The sequence below is a fragment of the Myxine glutinosa genome, chromosome 8 (genome assembly GCF_964187855.1).
Source record: "Myxine glutinosa chromosome 8, kmMyxGlut1.1, whole genome shotgun sequence".
Lineage (NCBI taxonomy): Eukaryota > Metazoa > Chordata > Myxini > Myxiniformes > Myxinidae > Myxine > Myxine glutinosa.
In genome coordinates, this window is record NC_136268.1 from 128,645,781 (window position 1) to 128,672,804 (window position 27,024).

Sequence of the window (27,024 nt, forward strand, 5' to 3'; positions counted from 1 at the left end):
TAGATTCCCTTCATTCCCATTCCCAAAAACCTCCATTCCCCCTTTCGTCGATTGGCAATTGCATCCCCTCCAATTGCCGCCATTGACCACGAGGCAGGGTTGGAGAAGAAAGGCGTGTCTCCACATCATCATAGAGGGGAGGAGTGAGCCAGCCCCACTCGACCAACCATGAACAAGGGGTTTGGCTTGAGAGGGCGGAGAGAGAACGTTTGGGGGAGGTTCGCAAAGGTTGAGGGGCGGGGCCTATATAACCCACGGCGGGGCGTTCCCCAATGAGATGAGCTTTGAAAGAGTTGAGACAAGGAGGGAGGAGACAAGAGCTGGGTCGTCAGAGCTGAGCTGAGTGCTTGAGCCACCGAAACTGCATCTACAGCAGCTTGAGCCACCGAAACTGCATCTACAGCAGCTGGAGCCACCGAAACTGCATCTACAGCAGCTCGAGCCACCGAAACTGCAGCCACAGCAGCGTGGGGCCTGGACGGCAGTTTGGAGCAGCGCTGCGAAGGAACGGCGGCTGCCCAACGAGCCGATCGTGCTGCAGGACCAGTTGGACCTCCCTATCCCACCAGCCATCCACCTGCCATCCCTATCATCATTCCCCGTGTAAGTGTGTTCGTAGTCTGTCTTTTGTCTTGTCCCTGGGTAGTAAGTAAGCCTGTTAGATAAGCTAAAGATTTCACTGTGTCACCTGCGTCTCATGTCCCTGTAAATAAACGTGACTGCTTTCTTTTTGCTTATATGTGTGAATAATAATAAACCCAGTTACTCCTCCATACTTCTTCTTCTTCTTCATTCTCGTTCGGTCGCTTTAGAGGTTTCCATATTGAGTAGCTACGGCGCGATACGGCCAAAGTTTGGGGTGAATCGGGTTTTAGTCAGTGAAGCACTGTTCGGTCGCGGTAATACCACCGCCCGGTAAAATACCATCCTAATCCGCGGTCCGTAACAATATATATATATATATATATATATTGTTGCAGATCTCCGGTTCTGTCGACGTACTAAGGGGGGTGGGGGGGGGGGTGAAGTCCCCGTTTCCCCTCAGACACTGGGTCCACAGGCCACCGACCGCGAATAAACTCGCGGTTGACGGGTTGTGAAGCAACTTCAATTGCCAATCTCCCTGTCACGGGTTGAGGGGTTTGCAGTCACGACCCGAATACCTTGTGAGACCACACGGCCGGGAAGGCCGGGGATTGAACCTTTGCGTTCCCACACCTTATACCAATCAAGTGCGCTGAGTGGGTCGCACGGTGTGGGTCGCGGCATTAACCTGCGTGTTATACGGACCTGATTGAGCAACCGGATTTGGTTTTGAATGATGCTGGGTCAATGGGTTAAAGGACGTACACAAACCGGATGAAAGGAAACAAAATGTACACGTTTTGTTTACAAAAAGCACAGATAAAGGATTAGAGGCAGGCTTATTAATTCTTACATATCTAAATCCCAACAGGTACCTTGCACACACACATTGGGAATGAATCGCACAGGTTAAACTCGTATCGAGCAACATGCAGCTGCGGACTTGGGTTTGCCAGCTTCCACGCGCAGCTCATGGTCCGTTCAGGACACACAGCTTAAAGAAGGTCCGCAGGACGAACCGCCGCTCCAAAGTCAGCATGAACGACGATCCAGGACGGATGAATTCAGAGCAGGAAGGACGAACTAGCACGGAGGACACCCAGCTCAAAGGACCACGATCAGAGGGCAGCAAGAGAGAGCTGAGAGCACTCAAAGTGCGATGGACATGGGTTTACATCGGGTCGAAAACCTCCCTAGAATGTTCCACAGGCTCCCATTGGCCGAGGGAATACTGGTAGATTGCCGGCGAAGTTTGCCAGAGAAGTGTCCAGACCTGATTGGTTGTTTTACGTGTCCACGACCTCTCATTGGTTGTTTGCGTATTCACGAACTCTCATTGGTTGTTTGCGTGTCCACGGTCTCTCATTGGTTGATTGCGCATCCTCGACCTCTCATTGGCTGCTTGTTGGTGACGTGTCCACCTCCTCTCATTGGTTACCTGCTGGTGGTGTGGGTGGTTATTTTAGCCACGCCTACCACAGTCGCAGTTGATCAAGTGGACTGTGCCTGTAGCCACGCCTCCTTGCACATGAACCAGCGTCTTCCTTCAACTATACGAAGGTTTGAAATCCAGCCTAAACTCAACGCATATTTGCTTGAATTACTATACAATGGGAAGGGAGCTAATCTTTACATTTAACAAGAAATAACACTACTGCAGGCTACATGTTGTTGTGTAATTAACTAGAGGGGGTGTTCTTTATTGCAAAACCACAACAATATATATATATATATATATATATATATATATGTATATATATATACAGGGTGTTTCAAAAAGATGGACCCAATTTCAAAGCAGTATATTTCACGATGGCAACATGTTACAATTACACAAAAAGTTACAAACGGTTTAATGAGTTATCAAGTTTTACTAACCATTTTATAAATGCTCGATGTCCCCTCCACCTGCTGAAAGGACAACATCGAGACGATAGTTGAATTCGTCCCAAACGTCTCTCAGAGTGTCTTCTTTCACTGGATTCACCGCTGCCATGATTGTGTTTTTGAGGTCATCCAGATTAGTCGCTAATGGTGGCACAAAAACACGGTCTTTGACGTATCCCCACAAGAAAAAGTCGCAGGGTGTAATGTCCGGGGATCTTGGGGGCCAAGAGTGTAGCGCCAAGTCTTGGGGTCCCGTGCGACCTATCCAACGTTGAGGCAGTGTGTCATTTAGAAAATGTCAAACCTGCAGGTGCCAATGTGGCGGTGCTCCGTCTTGCTGAAAAATGAAGTCATCGGAATCTTCATTAAGTTGTGGAAAGAGCCAGTTCTACAGCATTTCGAGATAGGTTTGCCCCGTAACTGTTTTTCGAAGAAGAAGAAGAAGAAGAAGAAAGGGCCATAAACCTTTATTTGAGAAACGGCACAAAACACGTTCACTTTCGGGGAATCACGCTCATGCTCTACAGTTTCGTGTGGATTCTCTAGTCCCCATACGCGCACATTGTGATGGTTAACTTTATCGCTTAGATGAAACGTTGCTTCATCACTAAAAATCAAACGCAGTAAGAAGCTGTCGTCTTCCATGTTCTGTAACATCGCATCACTAAATTCTACACGCTTTCCTTTGTCACCTGTATGAAGAGCCTGTACCAGTTGCAACCGGTATGGCCTCAGGATTAAACGTCGCCTTAACACATGCCAGACAGTCGAATGAGGGATCGCAAGTTCTCGGCTGGCACGACGAGTGGACTTACGCGGGCTATGCAGAAAACTCTCTTGAATTCTTCTCACGTTTTCCTCTGAAGTGCGTGGTCGCCCTGGGCTCTTCCCCTTACATAAACAGCCTGTTTCCTCAAATTGTCGGTACCAAAGACGAATGCTCTTTGGCATTGGCGGATCAATGCCAAAACGCCCTTGAAACGCACGCTGCACCGCAATTACGGATTCAGTCTTGCTGAAATGCAGAACGCAAAACGCCTTGTGTTGCGGGGTCGCCATCTGGCGAACGACTGAGGCTAGAGGCTGTTGGTGCGCTGGGAGAGCCATCTAGCGGTGGTCATTTGAAACTCTATACCCCACCCTTTCAAGTGGTAAGAGGTTCATTTATGGGCGGTTCGTGGTTGCAGAGATATAGCGATTTCAAATCGGGTTCATCTTTTTGAAACACCCTGTATATATATTGTTACGGAATCGGACGACGGCACTCCCCTTACCGAGGGGGGTTTAATCCCCTCGTCTTGTTAAGCTGGCCGTCTCCATTCCTGGTACCTGTAACGCTCCTCTGTGGGGGGGGGGGGCGGATCAGGGTTATTGGTCCAGGGTTTATCCTGAATACCTTTATCAGTCCCTCCGCAGAACAGGGAGACAAGTACCGCTCAAACTCCGGACAAGATGGTATTTGTCGAGCGGTTTTAGCAACCCGAAGTTCAAACCATTAGCAAAGACTAACCCGATCCTGAGCGTTGACCAAATCGTGCCACGTATATCAATTGGTAAAAGACAAAGACGATCGGACGAGAATGAAGAAGTCAAAGGTAGGAAGAACAGGTATTTATTAATTACTATTTACACAACCAAAGAAAAGAAGGAAACGAAGGTAATTTACAGTGAAAGATAGGAGACACAGGGCAGCTTATACTTACACAGGCTTAACTTATACCCCAAGGACAAGACAAACAAGACAAACTCACGTACACGAATGGATAGTATGGCAGGGATGGTATGGGAAGGGAGAGAAGAGTCCGTTCAGGATGGCAAGCTGGAGGCGAACGGCCGCCGACTCCTCCGCAATCTGGTTCATGCGCAGGTTCGCTCGCAGCAGCGCGTCAGAGCTTCATGCGCAGGGGCTATTCCAAGCAGCATCTCCCTCAGGCCTCGTATGTCCTCCGCCTCATGCGTTCTCTGCCTCATGCGTTCTCCCTCCATGGAACTGCCAGCTCACCTCTCCACAGGACTCCTCAGAACTCTCTCAACTTATACCACCAACCTCACCACCACCGCAGGCAGGTTGGTGGTCTTTCCGTCTTCTACCGACTCCTCTCTGGCCTTGCTGGCTCTCTTGCCAGCTCTCTCTGGGCTCTGTCCCGCAAATATTCCTACAGGTCGCACAAGATCTGCCTGCAACCCTCTTTTGGTTAAACTGCCAAAATCAAGACTCTCTGCTCACCTTCACTCCTTCATTCCTCTTTTCTCCCGCCTCTGGAACAAACACCCTCACTCTCTTCAATCCCACTCCACCCTCCAAGTCTTTAAAACAGCTGTTCACCACCATCTCTTATCTTCCCCCATCCAAAGCCTTGATCTTTGATACCCCCGCTAATTTCACCCCAATTCCACTTTTTGAAATACCAACTTTTGTCCTGGAAGTCCTTGGTGTCCTTGTGCTTTATACTTCTCCCTCCCCCCCCCCCCCTTCCCACGCCTCCTCCCCCCGGGCCCTCTCCCTTCCACACATCTCCCTGCTATCGGATGTTGTGTGTGTGTGCTTCCCCTTTTCTCCCCATCTTGTCTTCCGCTCCCTCTTTTTGTGTATTTTGTTTGTCTGGTCGATTTGTTTGTGAAGTTAATGTTAGCTCTTTCACGAGCCTCGATTCAGTATACAAAAAAAAAAAAAAAAAAAAATACTTTGGTTCAGCGCACCTCCCTCAGAACTGAGGTGGGGGCTCCGCGCAATGGGTTATATAGCGCCACACCCTGGAACGTTCGCGAAACTGCTCGATCGTTCTCCGTCTTCTCAAGCCAAACCCACTCATTATTGGTTGGTCGTAAGGGCTCCACCCTTTGATGACGATGGGCTGGCCACGCCCTTCTTCTCCGAGCTGGAGCACATGGTGAATTGCGGCGAATGCAGTTGGAAATGGAGGCTTTGGGCAATTGAAAAGGGGGGATCTATCTTATTTCATTTGGTGCAGCACAAGGACAACTAGTGGAGACAAAGCCTTAAACTGCAACACAAAATAATGATATATATATAGAGAGGTTCTATGATTGGCTACATGTGTGCGATGGACTAACTAAAGGACGACCTTTGACCTTTACACAAATGGAGGTATTTACAAAGAATCATTACATTATTTACAAGGGGGTAAGGTATATTTACAAACAATTACACAAAGTACACGGTTTCCCAAATCCGTTACACTGCCCCCTTCCTCCTCCAGGCACGTCCCGGGCCGATAAAGCTTTAACTTAATGTGGCACGCAGGTGTAATACCCTCTATAATTAACCTGACCCTGAGTGCGACAGTTTTAAAACACAAATAAATATGTCCCCCTGTTGCGTTGCACCATACCTAACAGATTCACACCCACAGAATAACCGAATTGCGGAATTAATTTTCAAACTAAACATTGATGGTGGGGAGCATTATTTACAAGTTACACTATTTGTATTTACACTACTGCAACCCAGGACCTGTCATTTCTTTTGGGAGACACAAAAAGAAAATTCTGTGGGAGGGAGGAGACAGCATGCACTGCATCGACGCACCAGCACCAATAAACACCAAAGCACCAATCAAAGAGCAATCAGCACCATCCAGTGCACAGTCATCACAGTTCAATAAATAAAAAAAACTGGTGGTCTGGATCTTCTGGTCCGCTCCCTCTGCTGGCCGATGTCGTTCTTCCAGTTGTTGTCTCTCTTCCTTACTTGCGGCCTATTTGGTGGTATAAACAAAAAAACACAACACCACAAAAAGGGCACCAAAGTGTCCGCTTTTTAATTATGGCCAGCAGGGGCCGACTAGGGTGGTCCACCTGCGTGGCATAGGCGCCACATCACCGAGGTCCGCCAGCAAGACTTCCCCAGCAGTGGGGCCAGGCCCCAACCCTTGGGGTCCATGAGTGGTACTCGGCCACAGACATGTGGTCCATATGGTGGTGCTCGACCACAACAACGTGGTCCATCAAGTGGTGTATCGATGCAGGCAGCTGGTTGCGGGGATTCGGGCACACATTGGCAGACTCCCGCACACTCCCCCTCAGTGCCCAGAGAGCACGGTCCATGGGTGGGGAAGGAAGACAATGTGGCAGCGTTAGCGAGGGGTAAGGTCACAAGGGTACACATCAATCAAGGTAATGCAGGGTGAGGTGCGCACGGAGAGCGAAGTGAGAAAGCTCGTTCCTAACGTATGCCACCCCCCCTGTCACCTACTCTACCCTTGCCCTTACCCCATATTTACAAAATCTACACATTTACAAATTCGTCACTACCGTCACGTCTTCCCCATATCTCCCCAAATACCAAATTTGTCACCACAATCCCTCTAACCAAATTTGCCATCACCAATTCATCATCAATCCTCATAAGGAGGAAGAGATGGAACATCAGCACAATGTCTCACCCACGTCATGATGCGTCTCACAATCCAAAACATTTGCACAAAAAAACAATAACAACCCATGGGATGGCATGGGGTTCTGTCACCTCAGGTGAGTGGATGCAGATGGTGCGAGGAGATTTCCATCCTAACTACTTCCTAAATGACATTAACACACTTTACACTACCCAGGGTCTTTCCCTGCCAAACCATTGGCCATCTTACACTCTATGCAGTTTTAAGACCCAAACTCCCATTGACCAAACTGTGGTGCTCATCAATATGGGGTCTCACTCCCCCGATTCAACTCCCTGTGCCTTCGCACAATTTCTGGGCTGAGTCGTGTAGCTCCCCTAACAGGTCTACTTACCTGTGCGCCTCCGCCACGGAAGTTGCCTCCCGAGCTTACCTGCTCCTCGCTAACCTACCTGGCGAAGGCCCTCCCTGGCGCTTACTCCCTCGGTGCCCTCTCTGGCACTTGGCTACCCGGGTCCTTCCTCTGGATCCTCGGGCCCCATTGAACTCTAACTGGCTCCCAGAGCCTACCTGCGGCCTCACCTGGCCGACAGACTACCAGTGGCAGAGCGCTCAACCAACCATCCCTCTAACAGGCCACACGCCCAGCCTTTTCCACGTCACTAATGCACCCATCCAAACACCATTCTTCCACACGCACCACAGATGCCAATATCCAACCACAATTTACCTATACCCTCTACCTAAATTTTAAACTACCCTCCCCGGGTGCTCGTGATCGGGGTCCATCCTCCCCATACACTCCCTTCGCACCAACCACTCCACATTTTCCACCATACTCAATCCACACCATCCATTCCATACTCCATTTCATACTAGTTATGTCATTCAATCATTTTCCATACAACACACAACCATTCTCCATACACCTGTTCACTTGCACACCTGTGCAATCACACCTGGTGCCACCTGCACCCTCCTTCCTCCGGGACCATTTGCTCAATACAACGCCCAATCCCCATTACTCACTCATACACTGCTCCATACACCTTCTGCACACACACGGCACCATTCACGAGCATTGCCTCTCAACACAAAGATTCTCACACGCAATGCCTCATTCGATAAAAACCACAAACACACTGCATCATCTGAACTACCTGGTTTCCTTATAACTTGGTGCTCCCCGTCTTCCCTTTAAACTAAGCACATACCACGTCATTAACAACCATTCTAACCTCTCTACGTCCCCGACTACCTGTACAATGTCGCTACTTACCTCTACCGTTACGTATTGTCATTTTTCTAGATCCCTATACATTATCCAAACCCTCCCTGGCTTGGTTTTCACCGCCATAACCCAATAACTAGTGCTCATGTGCCCGGGAGGATGGGAGGGATGGCAGAGTTGCCATCCCTCCACATCGGGCATCTTCCACTATCACCCCCAGTCCTCTGACACTACGAGCCCCCTTCGCAAGAGGTACTGGGTCCTGCCTCGGCATCTAAAGCCGAGGCAATCCACGATGGCGCCTGCTCGCCGGTGTAAGGTCTTATCCGGTCGGCATGGACGATCCGAGGGAGGGCTCGTGGCCCCATTTTGATCTTCACGACCACGTCACAGACTTGCGACAGGACAACCCCCGGGCCTTGCCAAGGGGAGGTGAGTTTTGGGGACCTACCCTTCCGCCTCCGGGGATTAAAGAACCAAATCTTCATCCCCGGAGCGTACTGGCTCCCCTGGCTCCGGTGGTCGTACCTGCGCTTCATCTTGGCCCCCGCCAGATGGAGTTGGCGGCGGACGAAGGCATGGACCCTCTCCATGCCTTCCTCCAGGTGACGTGCATAACCCTCCCTCGGTGGGATATCAGCGGTGTCTGGCACGGGACCGCATAGCAAGTCGGCGGGAGCCCGCAACTCCTGCCCATACATAAGCAACGCTGCACTGCATGTGGTGGCCCCGTGCTGGCTAGTTCGGTAGGCCATTAACAAGTACGGGAGATGTTCGTCCCAGTCATCCTGACGGGTGGTGGTGAACAATGCCAGTTGTTGTATCAATGTTCGATTGAATCTTTCCACCATCCCGTCAGATTGTGGCCGCAAGGGCGTGGTACGTGTTTTCCTAATTGACAGGAGTCTGCACACATCTTTTAGCAATTGACTTTCAAAATTTCCTCCCTGATCAGTGTGCAGCTCCTGCGGAATCCCATGCCGACATACAAATCCTTCCACGAAGGCCTGTGCCACCACCCCGGCTTCTTGGTTGGGGAGGGCGTAGGCCTCCGGCCACTTGGTGAAATAGTCCATTACAACGAGGATGTATTTGTTACCTTGGCGGGTGCGGGTTAGTTGTCCTAGAATATCCATAGCCACCCGCTCAAGGGGGGCCCTCACCTGGTGTAATTGAAGGGGGGCCCTCATCCTCCATGCTGGTCCCTTTTTAGCAGTACACGCGTCGCATCTCCGACACCAGTCCTGGATATCGCGCCCCATATTAACCCAATAGAACCTCTGGCGGACCCGAGATGTTGTCTTTGTCCTGCTCAAATGGCCGCCGGAGCGGGTACCATGCACCTGTTGTAATATGATGTTCTTAAATTTGTCAGGGACTATCACCAGCCAGGAAGTTCTCTCAGAGGGAACCTCCACACACTTGCGTTATAAGATGTTACTTTTCAATTCCAGGGTCTGCCACTGAGCCCAATAAGCCTTCGTTTGCGCCCCGAGGGGGGTGACCTCTTCCCCCTTAGGTCTTTGCCCCAATTTGACCCATTTGTACACCGGTCCCAGGACGGGATCCTCCTGCTGGGCCGTGCTCCACGCCAAAGTTCCAAATTCTTCATCCGCGGTTAGTGGCAAAATTGGCCCTCTCACCCGGGTTGCCCGGACGACGAGGATCGGGGCAGAATTGGCCAATTGCTCCCTCTCCTCGTGTCTCGGACAAAATTTACAGTTTTCCCCCAGACAAGGACGCCGAGAGAGTGCGTCAGCATTACCATGGGCCTTCCCGGCCCTATGGGTCACATTAAAATCGTACTGCTGCAACTTTTCCAACCACCTTGCAATTTGGCCCTCCGGTTCCTTGAACCGAAGGAGCCATTGCAAGGAGGAATGGTCAGTTCGAACCAAAAATTTCCGCCCATACAAGTACGGGTGGAAATGGTTCATGGCAGCCAGCATAGCCAATAACTCTTTGCGGGTTACGCAATAATTTCGCTCGGGCCGACTTAAGGCCCGACTATAATAAGCGATCACTCTCTCCACACCCTCCTGTGTCTGAGACAAAACTGCGCCCAATCCTTCCTGGCTTGCATCTGTGTCCAGGGTAAATGTCCGGTCACTAGTAGGGTAGGCCAGAATGGGTGTGGATGTCAAACACCCCTTCAATTTTAGGAAGGCCTCTTGGCACTCCCTTGTCCAATTAAATCGCGTCCCCTTCTCCGTAAGCCGGTGGAGGGGACAGGCCAACTCCGCAAATTTCGCCACAAAGCGCCGGTAGTAGGAGCAGAGTCCCAAAAATCCCTGCACCTCCTTGATGGTACGTGGTGCGGCCACTCCTCTACCGCTGTAATTTTGCCTGGGTCTGTTTTTACCCCCTCACGACCGATAACGTGACCTAGATAGGCCACCTCTCTTGCAAACAAGGTGCACTTACTCGGACTCAGCTTCAACCCTGCCTGTCTGAGGCACCCAAACACCTGGTCCAAATTAGCTATAGCCTGGGGGAATGTTTTGGCATGTACTAGGACGTCATCCAGGTATACCAGGCATGATTGCCATGGCATGCCACCTAGTACATGTTCCATTAATCGCTCAAAGGTGGCGGGGGCGTTACACAAACCAAACGGCATCACAGTAAACTGATACAGCCCCTTACCTGTGGAAAATGCCGTTTTCTCCTTCCCTGCCCTATCCATCTCCACCTGCCAATACCCACTCTTGAGGTCTAAAGTTAAAAACCAATTTGAGCCCGCAACGGCATCGAGGGTGTCATCAATTCTTGGCAGGGGATATGAGTCCTTGAGTGTCACGTTGTTTAGCTGGCGATAGTCCACGCAGAAACGCGTGGTCCCATCCTTCTTTTTGACCAGCACAACAGGTGACATCCAGGGACTTCCCGAGGGCTCGATGACGCCTGCATCGAGCATCTTTTCTACCTGCTCGTCAGCTTCCGCCCTCTTGCTCCAAGGGAGCCATCGGGCGGGCTGACGAATAGGCCGGGCCTCACCGGTGTGGATCTGATGTTTCACCAGGCCCGTACGTCCAATATCCTCGGGGGACAAGGAGAAGAGATCCAAATGGGATCCAATCAGTTTGTGTAAGGCCTCCCTCTGGGTACCTCCCAACTCTACACTACTACGATTTACCATCTCGCAAATGGGATCGGGCCAGTTCCTAGTATTTATTGAAGGCTCCCCCTGGGGCCGGCTCGGCTGGACGTTCTCGCCCCTCACTAACGCGACTTCTCTAACTGGGGTGCAGCCAGCTGCCTTCATGCCCCTCACTATAGTGCCTGGTTCTGTGCTGATATTAATTACTCCGACGGCCACCACCGGCCCGTCCGTTTTTACAAGGGTGCGGCCCACGATTAAACCAGGAATGGATCGCGCTGCCACCGGTTCGACCAGGCCGCAGGACTCCTGCCATGTTGGGCGAGCTGACCATCGGGCCGGCACTATGGCCTCGGCCCCCGGAGGGATGGTCACGGCCTCAGGAGACTCCAGCTCCACCCTTTCGGCCGTGCTCACCCCCTCCAATGGTAGTTCCTCTACTCCGACTTGCAGGATCCCAAGGCACAAGTCGATTTTACAACCGCTGGCAGTCAACAAATCCAACCCTATTAAGCATGGGTCGCACACCTCCGCCACCCAAACCTCTATCTCTTTCTTTACCGATCCCAACTTGAGTGTCACAAAACCACGCCCTATGATCGGAGCCGTTGCCCCAGTAGCCAGCTGCAAACTATGATTTTCCAGAAGCTGGATTTTACCCCAGCCGTCTGCACTCGAATTAAGGATCACGGGGCTGATGATCGTGGCTCTGGCTGCCGTGTCCAAAACGGCATCTACCCCCACGCCGGCAATTTTGCATCGAATTGTGAGGCGACCTGTTCCAATTTGGCCACAATGAATGACCTGTCACGTCAATGAGGGCTCTTCTCCATCCCCTACTGCCGAACACCACCCTGCATGCTCGGCAGGTTCTAGTTTCCCGGGCTCCTGGCGGGGGGGGGGGGGGGTGTCTGAGGTCGGCTTGGCCGATCGATACGGGGCAGAGTTGAGGGCATCGGCTGGCGAGGACCGTCCCGGCGTGGAGCTCAACACTCCCACGCACGGTGACCCAGCCGAGCACAATTATAGCACCTCACCTAGTAAGGTGCTTGCCTCCGGAATTCCAAATTCCCCCCCCCCTGAATGTCCGAGTTGGTGTACTCTGCCGTGGCCCGCCGGGTGCCACCGCCGGGGCCGCCTGCCATGGTTCAGATCCCACCAGGTGCCGGTCCACCAGCCTCCGTACCATGCTCTCCAGGTCAGGGCCCCCTTCGGGGGCGGGGCCCCTAGGGGGGCCGACACCCATCATGGGCCCTACCTGACGCACCGCCACTGCATGGCACTCGCCTCCCCAGGCCAGGGGCCTCGCTGCTTCCCAACGGGCTGCAGCATCGGCCGCCTGGCTCATGGTTTGCAGGCGCCACATGGCGAGCTGTTGTCGGAGCTCCAGATCCGGAAGAGCCTGGATAAAGTGATCCAGCGTCAGGCTTTCCTGGGAACTCGCTGCCATGTCCGTGTGTGCGATTCCCACTGCGCGGCGAATGTCATAGGCAAGTTCCCCGATGGTCTCCTGGGGCTTGCGTTTTCGCTGAGCAAGCTGAGCTTTAACAAGCTCGCTCTGCTGTTCAATACCGAATCTATTAATTAAGGCTGCGCGGAGAGCTGGCAGGGTGAGAGCACCCGGTGGTAAAGCTGTCAGCACCTCCGCCGCCACGCCGCGCAGTGCCCCCACAAGGTGTACTCCACCTTCGTCTGGATTCCAACCGTTGCCTCTACACACGTATTCGAACTGCGCCAGGTACGCCCTCAGATCACTCTTTCCATCATACGGCGCGAGTGGGACCTTGTGGGCGCCCGAAGGCCGGACCCCGTGCGTCACTCCTTGCGGGGTCAGCGCGGGGCCGAACCGTTCGGGCCCCCACAGTACACTACTCCCGGGGGGCTCCCGTGCATCCCCCGTCCCTCTAATCTAAACAATACCCCTGTCGGTGTCGATGCCTGGGTCGCCCCTCCGCAACCCGCTACCCACTCCATACCCGCACACCCCTGCTCACCAATACCCCTCGCACTCCCCATAGTCGGACCTCCTTGCACACCTCCTCTTTCCACACACTCTGCACCTGTCGCACACCTCACCAGTGGCCTCTCACAAACGCCCGGGTCTAAACAAACACCCAAGCTCACTGAATCTCCCCTCACACTATATACATTCCCGAGCATATCACCACTCACCTCGGCACCTCGTCTTCGCTCCTCCTCCGCCACCTGCAAACTTTTTATTTGGTCAGTAAGCACATCATCACGATTTGAGCACAGACGTTGTACATAATCCATCACTTCCTCCTTTATCTCCCTCTTAGTTTCCCTCCATCTCTTCTTAATTTCACTCACCCCCTCTTCCACTTCCTCTAATTTTTGCTTCACCTCTTTCATTTCCCGGTGCGCCCCCTCAATTTCTTCCTCTAAGGCCACCTTGATCGTTTCTATGTGCGTCCTCACCTCCCGTTCTTTTGTCTCCATTGCCTCTGTCACCTCGTCCAACCTCTTTGTCAAATCCTCGTGTACCATCTGACATTCCCTCTTTGTCGCTATAAGTTCTTTTTTTATTTCCTTCTGTGTCGCCTTCAACCCTCCTATTACCACCGTATTCTTTTCCACCTGCTCCCCCAATTCCTTTTGTCCCACCGTCAGCTGCTCTACTCCCCTCGTCAGGTCTTCTATTCCCCCCTGTAACCTAGCCGTACTATTCCTCACCTCTTTCTCCATGCGCCCCTCACCCTGCTTTACCTCCTCGCGTACCCCCGCGACCTCTTCGCCCACTCCATGCCTTATCTCCTCCCCCATCTCTCCCATCTCTTTGGTAGATGCCGCCCTCATCTGTTACAAATCATTCCTCTGGGCATCCAATTTGGTTTCCAACCCGATTTTTACCTCCTCTATCTGGTTCCCCATCTGTTTAATTTCCCGGGTGGATTGCTCCCCTATTTCCCTCAATTTGCCTTCCATGGTGTTTTCTAACCCCCCTAACCCATTCTTCACCCCTTCCATTTGGTTCTCCTGGGTGGCCATTCTATTTTCCAACTCCGTTAACCCATCCTTCATTTCCCCAATTTGATTACCCACGCCTCCAGTTGTCCCCCTAATTTACCTTCTAGCCCTTGCAACTTGTTGTCTAACCCCTCAAATTTATTGTCTAACCCCTCAAATTTATTGTCTAAACCCTCAAATTTGGCTTCTAGCCCCCCGATTTGCTTTCCCAAGTCATTTCTCAACTCCCCGATTTGGCTACTGGTACCCCTCGCTTCGTCCCTCATTGCTCCCATTTGGCCTCCCAATTGCTCAATTTGGCTTCCCAGCCCCCTGTTCTTTTCCATGAAGGCCTGCATTTGCAGCCTGAATAGGCCCCAGTCCATTGGCGGCGCGGGCACGGCAGCAGCAGCCACGCGTGAGGCGCCATTTTGTGCGCCTGAAACCTCGTGCGCGAGGCCGCCATCCTGTGCGCCTGAAACCTCCGCTACCCAATGCGTATTGCGCTCCTCCTCCATTATTCTCAATTCCTCCCCGGGGTCCTGGATCGACTCTACCCCCTCTTCTATCTCCCCTACCGTCATCCGGTCGCCTTGATCAGCCATGGCACGATTTAATTGAGATGTTATAATAAAATTTCGGGATTAAATACGAGCTGTGCATGCAAGAAACTCCTCAAATATTGCACAGCTGAAATAATTTTGCATGGAGGAGTGAGCAAAAATGTCTCCCATTAGATGACAGAGACTGCTAGACAGTTATAAGAAACGCCTACTTGAGGTTGTTTCTGCCAAAGGGGGCAATACCACCGATTAGAGCCAAGGGTGTACTATACTTACTTTTTCCACATGTGAAATTTGCATTGATGTTTATTTACATTATACAATGGACTACAAAATGTAAATGTTTCATGATATTTGTTATATTATATCACCTTTATCTATCAATATTGTTGAAATGAAAATCAAATAGCTGTATGTTGAAATATGTTGAAAAAGTCAAAACTTTACATGGGGTGTACTTACTTTTTCCACATGCGAAATTTGCATTTATGTTTATTTGAATTATACAATGGACTACAAAATGTAAATGTTTCATGATATTTGTTATATTATATCACCTTTATTTTTCAATATTGTTGAAATGAAGATCAAATAGCTGTATGTTGAAATATGTTGAAAAAGTCAAAACTTTACATGGGGTGTACTTACTTTTTCACGTGACTGTATATATATATATATATATATATATATATGTTTTATTCAGTTGAGTAAGAAATCAATAGGGGGAAAACATTGTAGGGTATTCCATTGTTTGAGTGAAACAAAAAGCTGAAAATCCCATTTGTAATATGCTGATATTATGGATCCCGGTGAATTATTAAGAAGAGTAGTGTCTTTGGGGTGGTTGCATTACAGAGAAATAATTTAAAAGAGGAAAAGAAAAGCACGATAAATAAATGTGCTCTATATTTTAATATTATTTATTGTGTGTGTGTGTGTGTGTGTGTGTGTGTGTGTGTGTGTGTGTGTGTGTGTGTGTGTGTGTGTGTGTGTGTGTGTGTGTGTGTGTGTGTATGTGTGTGTGTGTTTCGTCCCTCAATAATATTATATATACATATACACACACGAAATAGAGTATATGTCCAGTTATACATAAGATATACTGGTATATTATAATCGTGTTATGATTGTGTGTGAGTATTAAACAAGCAGTATTAACAAGATAGATTTTCCTTGTCTTTATATTAAAGTAAAACAAAATATTCCGGATCTTGTGACTGTGTAAGGTGGTGATAGAAACTTAAGGATCAATCAAATGGTTTAATGCCTCGAGGCAATTCGATTCTATCTTAAGAACAAACAAACAAAGACATGTGCTGAGCACTTTGTGAGCAAAGTGAAGAACTGATTCTGGGTACACATAGTGTCCTGTCAAGGATTTGTCGGTGGTGGGCAACACAGATATGTGCCATTATGTAGACAGCCTTTGATGTAGGAAAGCACTCAGAAACTTTGCCTTTTAACCACAAGCATGGATAATGTAACCATTTATGGAGTATAGCCACAGGCAGCATTCATTGCTTGTTTTCTTAAATGTAAAAAGTTTCAAGCATTGATATCTCATTCTTCATCGGTTTAACTTCGTGAAAAAATAGCAAAATAACTTGCAAATTATTTTGTACTTTCTATTTAATAAAATTTAAAAATATAATCGCTCCCTTGTCAGTGAATAATTCCCTAAATGTGAAATGAAAGGCATTTCAGTGAATAAATTAAAGCTGCTAATATTTACCTCCCCGACCAGTGGACGGAGGTTGATTTCACCCCTGTTTGTCTGTCTGTCTGTGAGCCGAATATCTGAAAAAAATTGTGGATGGATTCAGACGAAACTTGATGGACAAGTTGCGTGTTTGACAACGACAAAATGATTCGATTTTGGTGAATATCCAAATCCAGATCGGAATCCAGATCCGAGAATTTTTCAAGTGTTTCTTCGCCATTGAGAGATATGGCCAAAAATGATACATAGCACCATATCTCAAAAAGTTATGGTTGGGTCTTGACAAAATTTGATGGATGAGTTGGGTACGTGAAAAGAACAAGCCGGTTAGATTTTGGATACGATCAGATCCGGCCTATCCCAAAAAATGTTAACTGTTCAGCTTGGTGGAGGCAGAGTGGTGTTCCGGTTCTTAACGTTTTCTTAACAAAATTATACTGAAGATATAAATTTGAGAACTACAGCAATAAAGCAAAGTAAAAACAATGTTTTGCATTGTTTTGAGTATTGAGGGAAATGCAGGAAATCTAGGGTAGAAATTTATGGAATGAAAATTATGGAATTAATTTATCAGTGAATTTTTTTGTGCTTAGATGTGTGTCATAATGTGTCATAATTAATGTCATAATTTATTAATTGTCACAATGTCACTTAATTGTCATTTAATTGATTATCACTTAATGTGTCATAATTAATCATTCTTTGGTAGACTGTGATTTGACAGATGAGAGAAAGAGGAAGATGACAGTGCAAGATGTCGAAACACATTGGACTCCGGCAAGCAGACAAGTCGTGTGTTTTTTTGATGAATGCAAATATTCCTGTGATGATTTTAAAAATAAATATTTAATGAAATTCACCCTAAACAAGGCTGGGAGCGACTAAATGTGGAGGGCTACAATGAAAAAGAAGAAGAGGAAAAACTGTCAAAACCTTAACCTAGTCCTGAAACAAGGAAACCTTCACAGGACCACTGTGCAGGAGGGGGTAACTAGGCCAGGTGGAGAAATAAGTTTTAAAAATAAATAATATTTCCTACCTACATTGGGTATTTTTTAGGAGACACTATCTCCATACTGGATGGCTTTTCGGTAGGTAGCTCATCCACCCTTTGTCAGGTGTTGTATTTAGTCCTGGAAGGGCGTCACAGTTCCCCTATCCCCACCAGAAAAGCCAGTGATGGGTGGCCGTGTTGTCGCCCGACCATGCGGCATGTAGCACTGGGTTACCTGTGGCAGTCCCAAAAGACTGATCTGACTAAAAATGCTGGAGATGGGCAGATGATACAAAGAGCAAGAGACATAAAGCCCAACAAAATAATGGAAATACGAAGAGGTTCAGATCCCAAAACTTTTTCTTCCTGGAATTGGTCATTCTGCAAATGTAGAACTGCCTCAACTTTTTCACAATGACAAAATCTCACACAGATGTTTCAGAAACAGCATTGGTTTCATCAGGGGAAGACAAAAGCCAACAGCAAATGTGTTTCAATAAATCCTCATGTTGGGAGAATGCAGAGAAGGAGGGTGGGTGCCAGCGATTGCAAAATGGTGTGAAAATGCATGTCCATATGCTCCACTGTTTTGTGAAAGACTTCAAGCAGAAATCTTATTGAACTTAGGAAACGTTTTTTCATAACCCAAACTTCCATACCAATACAAAGCCGACTTATACATCCCAACTATTATAACCATCGTTCATCCCAACATTTTTCTTCGGTCTTAAAATTTATTTCAGAAAGTATGTCCCAATGTCTTATATGTATACGTAAGGAGTGAGTGGGCATGTAAAAAAGAAAAATTGGAAAAGACATTAATTGTGAAGATGTGTAGTGTGGAGCTGTAAATTTACATCATCTAATGGGTATAGCACATTTAAATGCTCAAAAGATCCACAATGAGTAGCTATTGGGACAAGGAAAGTGCAAGCGAGCTATACTGGTATCTATGGACCTTGTGCCATCCTTGATGTACCACTACACATATACCTCTTGTTTCCATTCAACAATCAACCTGGGCTGAAAACCACGTTGTCCCAACCTGGTTCTGTCATTGCACCCGTATGATTGTCTATCCAAGCTCAGGGAAAAAGCTCGCACTTCCATTCAATCAAACCTGACAATCGAACCATATTCAATCAATGGAGAAGTGAGCACGTCATACACTCCGCAATTGGACACCTCTCCAAGGTTCATATAGGCCTAAACCCCTCAATGTCATGATTCGGTGTATGTTTTTTTGTAGGATGTTGGTAGTTCCTTTTCAGAAAACCTTCAGCCAAACAGACAGTGTGGAAAACCCCTCTAGAGTCGAGTCTGTGGCTTGATGTGCACTCATAGGCCTTGGAGAATTGCTACATCTATGAGCGATTGCAGACCTTGAATGTGTGTTGTTTCTTAGCAATAATCTCGCATCTCATCTTCGTACTATTTTTCATCATCTCTCTTCTCCTCTGGATACTCAGTGCTTTTAAGAGGTGCCAAATAATAAGATTCTCATCGGCCAAAAAATACATCTTTTCTTTTGGCTTGATTCCAGAAGTATTAGCCGACTTGTCAACTGATTAGCCAGCCTTCATCCCATTGCATGTCCACACTTAGAGAAAGGGGCAGGATAAAATATGGGTGAGATAGCTTTGAAAGTCCAAACTGGACTCGCTAAATCATACTAAAATACGCCATTTGGTGTCTGTCTAATGAATTTTTGACTGTGATACATTCCATCATTACTTATCCAATCTCAACGAAACTTGACAGGATGACGAAGGGTTACACAACGAAGGTTGTAGCGCATTCATTTGCCCCCCTCCCCAAGGGAGTTTTCTCCCCCAAGCAAGTTTTCCCAACCATTGCCATCATTGGGGTTGTGTGTTGAGGTGTATATCCCATGTTAAGTTAGCTTTATCGTGGCGTTTTTCCAAGGCCACTTCGAATAACAAAACTAACGATAATAGCATAATGTTAATGTTATTACAAAACATAATTAATACCATTAATATCCCACCTCCCCAAGGGGTCTTACCTCCTTGAACAAACGTCGCCTCAACGTTTATAAATAGCTTATCATGGCGTTTCCGTGAGAGCAACGGCCCAACGGTAAAAATACTAGTACCGACTGCAAAGCCGCAATGAGCCGGCGAAGCCAAAGCCTCTTGCCACTATTTTACCCATAACTATGGCATCAGTAGGTTAGGTAGTTGGTAGTAGGTAGGTGTAGTAGGTACCGTACCTGGTAAGACTTGGTAAAAGAGAAGAGCAGACAGTCCTCAAAAAAACATGACCCATCACCAGGGACATCTACTGCAGCATATTCCCAAAAAGAAGACAATGGTGTCACATCCGATGGCTTTACTTGGTGCAACGTAAAAACCTCTCTCAAGTTACCACGGACTGTTGTCGAATCATGTTTCAGTGATGATAGCACTGGTGGAGGTTGTACCATTTTTCCTTTCATTTCGGTTCTTTTTCTTTCTCCGTAACAGACAACAGTGCCCAAAGCAATGACGATTTAGCTTAGAAAATGTGAGCATATGATGAGAACTATTTCGAGCAGTATATGCTTACGCGTGATTCGGTTGTTTTGCACCAACCTCGTTCCCAGCGTCGCAGACGTGTCGAGGGCGCTGGTAAGATGTCCTGTGTCGAGGGCGCTGATTGGCTGATTCGGTTCTCCGACGGCCACGAGATTTCTAAAAAATAATTATTCGTCAATGTTAGAATATTTGACGACGTTTTCACCGTCCGAAACGCGTAATAAGCTTGTAAAAAAATATTTTTTCAAATGCTCGAATCTCATTGATTCTGGTGTTTGATGACGATTTTCGTTGAAGATAACGAGGTTGGTCTTAACGTATTTTAATTACTAATGAGAGGTTTCATTAGATTATGAATCAAAGAACGAAGGGTGAAACAAACTCCAATTGAACTTTTTCGCAATTGTTTTATGCAAACTTCCGCATCTGGTCGATGGTGCCCACCATTGAGCGCTTTCATTTTAGAAATATTTTTGCAAATGCTCGACTCTCATTGGGTCCGGTGTTTGGTGACGCGTTTTGTTGAAGATAACCAGGCCCGTGCGGGCCGATGTTGGTCTTAAATTATTTTATTAATACATCGGAGGTGCATAAGATTGTGAATCAAACGACGACGGGTGAAAGAAACTCCTAATGAACGTTTTAAATTTGTTATGCATACTTCCGCCTCCGCAAGATGGCTGCGCCCACTGCGCTTCGGATTCACGAGCCAAGGCATAATCAGGTTTTCAACATAATACGTACTCGTTTATTGACAACACCAGCTTCGCCGGCTATGATAAACCACAAACACATTTGATTAGCTTTTTTAACAGTCGCTAATGCTATTTATAACACTAAATGAAGAAATTTGGAGGAATCCCGACATCCGTGAGGTATGTTTTACTTACAGAAATGAGCGAAGATCTACTGTGCTCTTTATACCCCACAAGGGTTGGGTTAATAACATCACCCTTCCTGCCACTAACATGGAGTTTTTTGTGGCGGCCTTTTGAAACTCGCTCCTGCTGTTTAACACGAAACTGAAAGGGTGGAAGCCCGGGTTGTGCTCATTTGCCAAGTTGCTAGCTAGCGCTTGCCAAGCCAGCTGTTCCTTAATGGTTTTGAATGGAATGCTTGCTCGAATGCTTAAACCACTTGGCGATGTCTCCACAAGAAACTTGGTAAATGAACACACACGCAATGTCCTTGAGACCCCACCATAGATCGACTGTAATCTATATACTCCAAAGAAGAATGACCCTTCCTGCCGCTCCCATAGTGTGTGGGTGTACTAGTCATACTAAAATACACAATTTGGTGTCTGTTTAATGATATTTGACTGTGATACATTTGGTCGTTATTTATCCAATCTCAACCAAACTTGCCAGGAGGACTAAAGATCACACAATGAAGGTTGTAGCGAATGCATTTGCCCCCTTCTCCAAGGGGGTCCACCAATAGGGATGCGTGTTGTGGTGTATATCGGTGTTAAGATAGCTTTATTGCGGCGCTTCTCCAAGGCCGCTTCTAATAACAAAATTAATGATAATAGCATAATATTAATGTTATTAATAATATATACTAATATCTAAAACTAATAATATCCCACCTCCTCAAGGGGTGCTTCCTCCTTTAACAAACACCGTGTTGAATGAATGAATGAATGAATGATCGTTTTAAGGCCATTTTTCCCTGCTAGAGCGGGGGTTAGCCTTGCGGGCCCCATGACAATCATGGTTCCCTGTTTGAGGCAATGTTTTTATGGCCGGATGCCCTTCCCGACGCCAACCCTTGGTCGCCTCTTACGATGCGCAGGGATACAGTGTGCCTATTCTGAAACGGGGTACACACCGTGATCATTCATCCCAGCAAGCTGGTACTCAATTTGCCGACTTCGGAAGGATGACAGGCTGAGTCAACCCCCCTGGCGTTAATTCAGCGATCGACTGGGATTCGAACCCAGGATCCTAGGATCCCAAGCCGGTACCCTAACCGCTAAGCCAACGCCAGGCTCAAACCGTGTTAACGTGTTTAACAAGCACCGTGTTAACGTGTATAATTTGCTTATCGTGTTAATGCTTATCGTATCGTGTTTTCGTGGGAGCCTCAACCCGAACCTCGGCTCAACCTCAACCGAGCCTCAACTCAACCGGCCTCAACCCGAAGTAAAAATATGATAAACTACAAACACATTTGATTACCTTTTGAAACAGTCACTACTGCTGTTTAACACGAACCTGAAATGGAGGAAACTTGGAATGTTTTCAGTTTCCAAGCAGCTAGCTTCGTGTGAAGGCAAAGCTTGGAGAAGGTGGGAGAGTAGGAAGCTCGGAGTGCGTGTGGTGAAGGTGGACGGGGAAAGAGGGGCTTGAAGTCGAGGGATGCTGAAGAGGGTGTCAAATAGAAGGGGTGGGGTTGGAATGATGTGGGCTTGTAGAAGATGTGGGGGAAGATACTGCCAAGGAGGGGCTTGACTGTAAAATAATTTGAAGGGGATTTGGATTGTCTGTACACACATCTACAAACTGAATTTCTCAAGATTCACAAATTTAACATTCTAAGATAAAGATCAAAGGATGTGTGTGAGAAATTTTTGGCGAAGGCACAGAGAAAGGTCATGCTGTATGAACGGGAGGAGGGTTCATGGACCAACAGCTAAGGCGAGAGACATGTTTGCAAAATATGCCTTCTGAAGAAGAAGAGGATTACATAATGATCATGAACACATGGGGTACTCATGACAGAGAAATAAGGAAAGTGAACCATTTTAAAATGTTATAAAAAGTTTTTACAGGAAGAAGGAAGAATCATTTCTTTCAATCAAGATTCAGTTCGGAGATATTGAGAAAAGGGAGAGATAGAGAAAGAGAAATTGAAGTACAGGCAGAAGGCATATCATGTTTTGGAGTGAAAAAGAACATGCTTTGTTTGTTTTTATATCTTTTTAAGTGAGGAGGGGGAATAAGATAACGTTGCAGATGAGTCAGAAAGACACAACATTTTGGAAAAAAGAAAGAAACGGAACAAGAAACAACCTCCAAACCGAAACAATTTTGACCCCGGCTATCCGAGGAATATGCCTGTGCCACAGGAAAATGATTTTGACATTTAAAGTTACGTTTTAACATGAAAAAACTTGATGAAAACACAAACAGTAACACCTGGGGACGTAAATATAACAAACACATGATAGATCTGGTTCGGAAAATTTAGCTTTCATTGGGATGGAAGGAGCAGGAGGTCCAGATTCAACCAACACATAGAGCAGGCTTGAACCGGACCCAGACCGGAGTTTATGAACGTCTTAAATATAATGGATATGGATGACAATTGTGTACAATATGCATGCACCACACCAAAACAAATAGACAGCCTAGCTGTAACCATCATGAATATGACAAATATCTTGTGAAGGTCGTGAAGAATGACATAATCTAACAGTTCGTCTGAGCATCCAATTCATGCTGTGAAGGAAATGGCCGGAACCTCACCTTTTACATTTACTCAGTTTATGAGGACGAAAGCTTGGCCTTTGGACATAATACTCTGTTTGATTGAATACACAAGCTTCTTACTACAGCAGCTGTGCCCTGGCAAAGTGCAAGTTGGATCAATTCATTTGAGGGCATGATCAGTGGCTTCTTTTGAAGTATGATCAGGCTGGATTGTTTTTCCTGTATATGTCAGATTTTTCCAGTGAGTTTGCGTTTCCATACTCCCACTTGCCAATTCTTAGTGGACTTTTATGATACGTACAGTATGTGGGCTGCACAATACACTCACTGTGCACTTTGGTTTCATGAACTTAAGAATGCCAAAGATATAATGCGCTCATCACCTATGTTTACTCATTTACCAAAATTAATTCTGGATAGCTGGACTCAACTAGTTATTCTTTTGTTACATCACATTTTCAGACTTTAAATGGAGGTATTGCAATATTAACCCGACCCGGTGGCCTAATGGTTGGAACGTCCGCTCTGAGTCTGGAATGGTACGTACTGCTTCATTGCTTGATGCTCAGTATTTGGATGGGTAGAGCACAGACAAAACGCTGGGAAGGCAATGCATACCACCCAGTAAAACCATTATTGGGTAAAATGCCAGGGCCATCGAAAAGGCCCTTTATATAAGGGTGTGTGCCATGTGGAAAACTAGAGAAAAGAAGGGACAATCCATATTAGTTTCTAGAAAATGTTGAACAATAGAAAAGAAGGGACATTCAAAAAAATGTCGTGTGCATGCAGTACTACCCTTGTGTTCTTAGGAGGAACCAAGTAATGCTCTAGAAGAGTTCAAATAAAGGGGCGCCAATTTGATTCATACACCTGCATGAAGAAGTAAATGTATTTTATTTGCCAAATGTAGGGCGCCCCTTTGTATGAACTTTTCTAGAGCATTACTTGGTTCCTCCTGAGAACATAAGGGTAGTACAGTATGCACACAAGATTTTTTGAATGTCCCTTCTTTTCTAAACTTTACCACATGGCATATACGCTTATATAAAGGGGCCTTTTCTATGCCCCTGGCATTTTACCCAAGAATGTCCCTTCTTTTCTATCGTTTGCCTCATGGTACATCCCATATAAAGGGGCATTTTATATGGCCCTGGCATTTTTCACAAGACACATTTTACATACAAACAAAATGCATTATTTTCATCGTACAAGACTTTATTCAAGATGATATAAAACACTTGAAAAAGAAAGGGGAAAAAATATTCAAACTCAGACGGAATTCAAACCATCAACCCCCAGCTTGGGAGTCTGATGCTTTATCCAATAGGTCATTGAGCCAGCACGTTAGAATTGCTTTTTTAAAAGGGGTATAAGTGTGTTTATATGCATATTTATTTGTATATGATATGCCAGTCGAAGCCAAAAAACTAATTTTCAGTCCCCATCTTAAAGCTGCATACAGAGAAACGATCCCATATAAAGGGAGCGGTACTTTGCGCCTCCCTTTGATTGTCCATAACCTACTTTGGCAGCACCAATGCTCTGTTAAAAGTATGGTACATCAAAAAGAATGGCAGTATTTTGCATGAGATGGGCAGCTGTTTCTTTTAATGCAACAGTACGTATTGACATCATGACTACATCATTTTATTGTTTGTTTCTTTCGTCTATCTCTATCTCTGTCTCTCTCTCTCTCTCTCTTTCTCTCTCTCTCTCTCTCTCTCTCTCTCTCTCTCTCTCTCTCTCTCTCTCTCGCCCCCTGCTGGTCGTTTGCATGCTGGTTGTACTGTCATGGCGTCTGCTTGTGGAGGCCTGTGAGTGCTCTGTGTTGTTGCTCCATTCCCCCCCCCCCCGTTTTCCCCCCTCTGTGTCCTTGTACCTGTTCGTGGAGTCTTCCTGGTGATTCCCATATACGTTGAGACGGGAGAGAGAGCCGGAGAGCACAGGGTGATCGCTGGTAAGGGTTCGCCGTTTTTGGGCGTCGCCCGATCGGTGTTTGCTCCTTCATCTTAAACCTTTATTTCCTTTTTTTCCTTTCGTTTATCCTTCCTTCAGTTTGTTTTGTTGCCTCCCTTTTCCGAAGTTAGGGAAATCGGAGAGGTCTGATTGCTTCCCATTCCCGGAGTTCGGGTAGGGAAGATTGTATTATATATTCACCCTCCCCGAGTTGGGGAGGGGTTGTAAGTGCAGCTGTTCCAGCATGGCAGCTGCACTATCTCGATTTACGGCCTTTCAGAGCCTGACCCGTAAGCACGGGTTCTTTTGTGTACCTCCGGAACGTGAGGTTAGTGTCGAGGACGTTGTCCTCGCAACCGGTCGTGTTGTCGGGATCGACAAGGTTGTTGCCACTTCGCGGATGAACAAGCGGATCGTTATTTTTTTGTCCGACGTGGATTGTGTCCCACAAATTGTCGAACAGGGTTTGACAATCGATCCAGATTTATTTGTAATGATTTCCCCACTAGATAGCCCAGCGATAAAAGTCGTGATATCAAATTGCCCCCCATTTGTATCCGACGATGTACTAACTAAAGAGTTGTCCCGATACGGTACCATCGTGACTCGTATCTCCATGATTCCCTTCGGGTCACGAAACAACGATTTAAGGCACGTGGTTTCATTCCGACGGCAAGTGTTTATGATTTTTAAAAATTCCCAGAAGGATTTAAACCTTATAATAAAATTAAAACATCAACAGAACGAATATACAGTGTACGTGTCCACCAACGTTCTAAAATGTTTTGGCTGCGGACAATTTGGGCATGTTAAGCATGACTGCCCCCGAAAAGAGAATTCTCCACAAGTGCAACCTCCCCTCCGAACCGGGAATAAGCAACCCCCCCACCTTCCCACCACCGGTCCAAACCCTCCCACCACTGACCCAAGCCCTCCCACCACCGACCCAAGCCTTCCCACCACCGAACCAAACCTTCCCACCACCGAACCAAGCCCTCCCGCCGCCGAACCAAGCCCTCCCACCACCGACCCGAACCTTCCCACCATCGACCCAAGCCTTACCACCACTGATCCCAATCTGTCCACCACCGACCCAAGCCCTCTTACCACCAATCCAAACCCCCCCGCCGTACCCCCCTCCCCTCCCCTTGAAACAGGGGCCCCTCCCTCTACTGAAGGATCTAATTGCAGCCATCTCCTGTTAACTATAGATCTCACCCCCCAGGCGACATCGTCCAATCACAGCTTGTTGCCTGCTATAACTGATCCTACCTCTCCCGCCGTGGTAGCCGATGGGATCCCCCTCCCGATGATCACGTCCTCCCTCCCCCCCCTCCCCCCAAACCCTTGCAATCTCTTCCCACTAACCAGGACGAGTTTCAATTAGTCTGCCCAAAAGGAAAAAGACATCTGCAAACAACAGATGAAAACGGTCACCTCTTTAAAAAACCTACAACTGAAAACCGACAGGCCCTCCTCTCTGGCCTAGATTTGTCCCTCGTCACAGAAAATCGTTTCTCGGTATTGGAGGACATAGATGTGGATGAATCCTCGCCCTTGTCTACTGACCTAGAAACTGATATGGTTGAACCACAAAAATTAGTACCCCCCCCTCCCCCCCCCCTGAAGATGGCTCATTTCTCTCCCTCCCCGTCCCCCCCCCCTCTATGGACTATGCCCCATCCG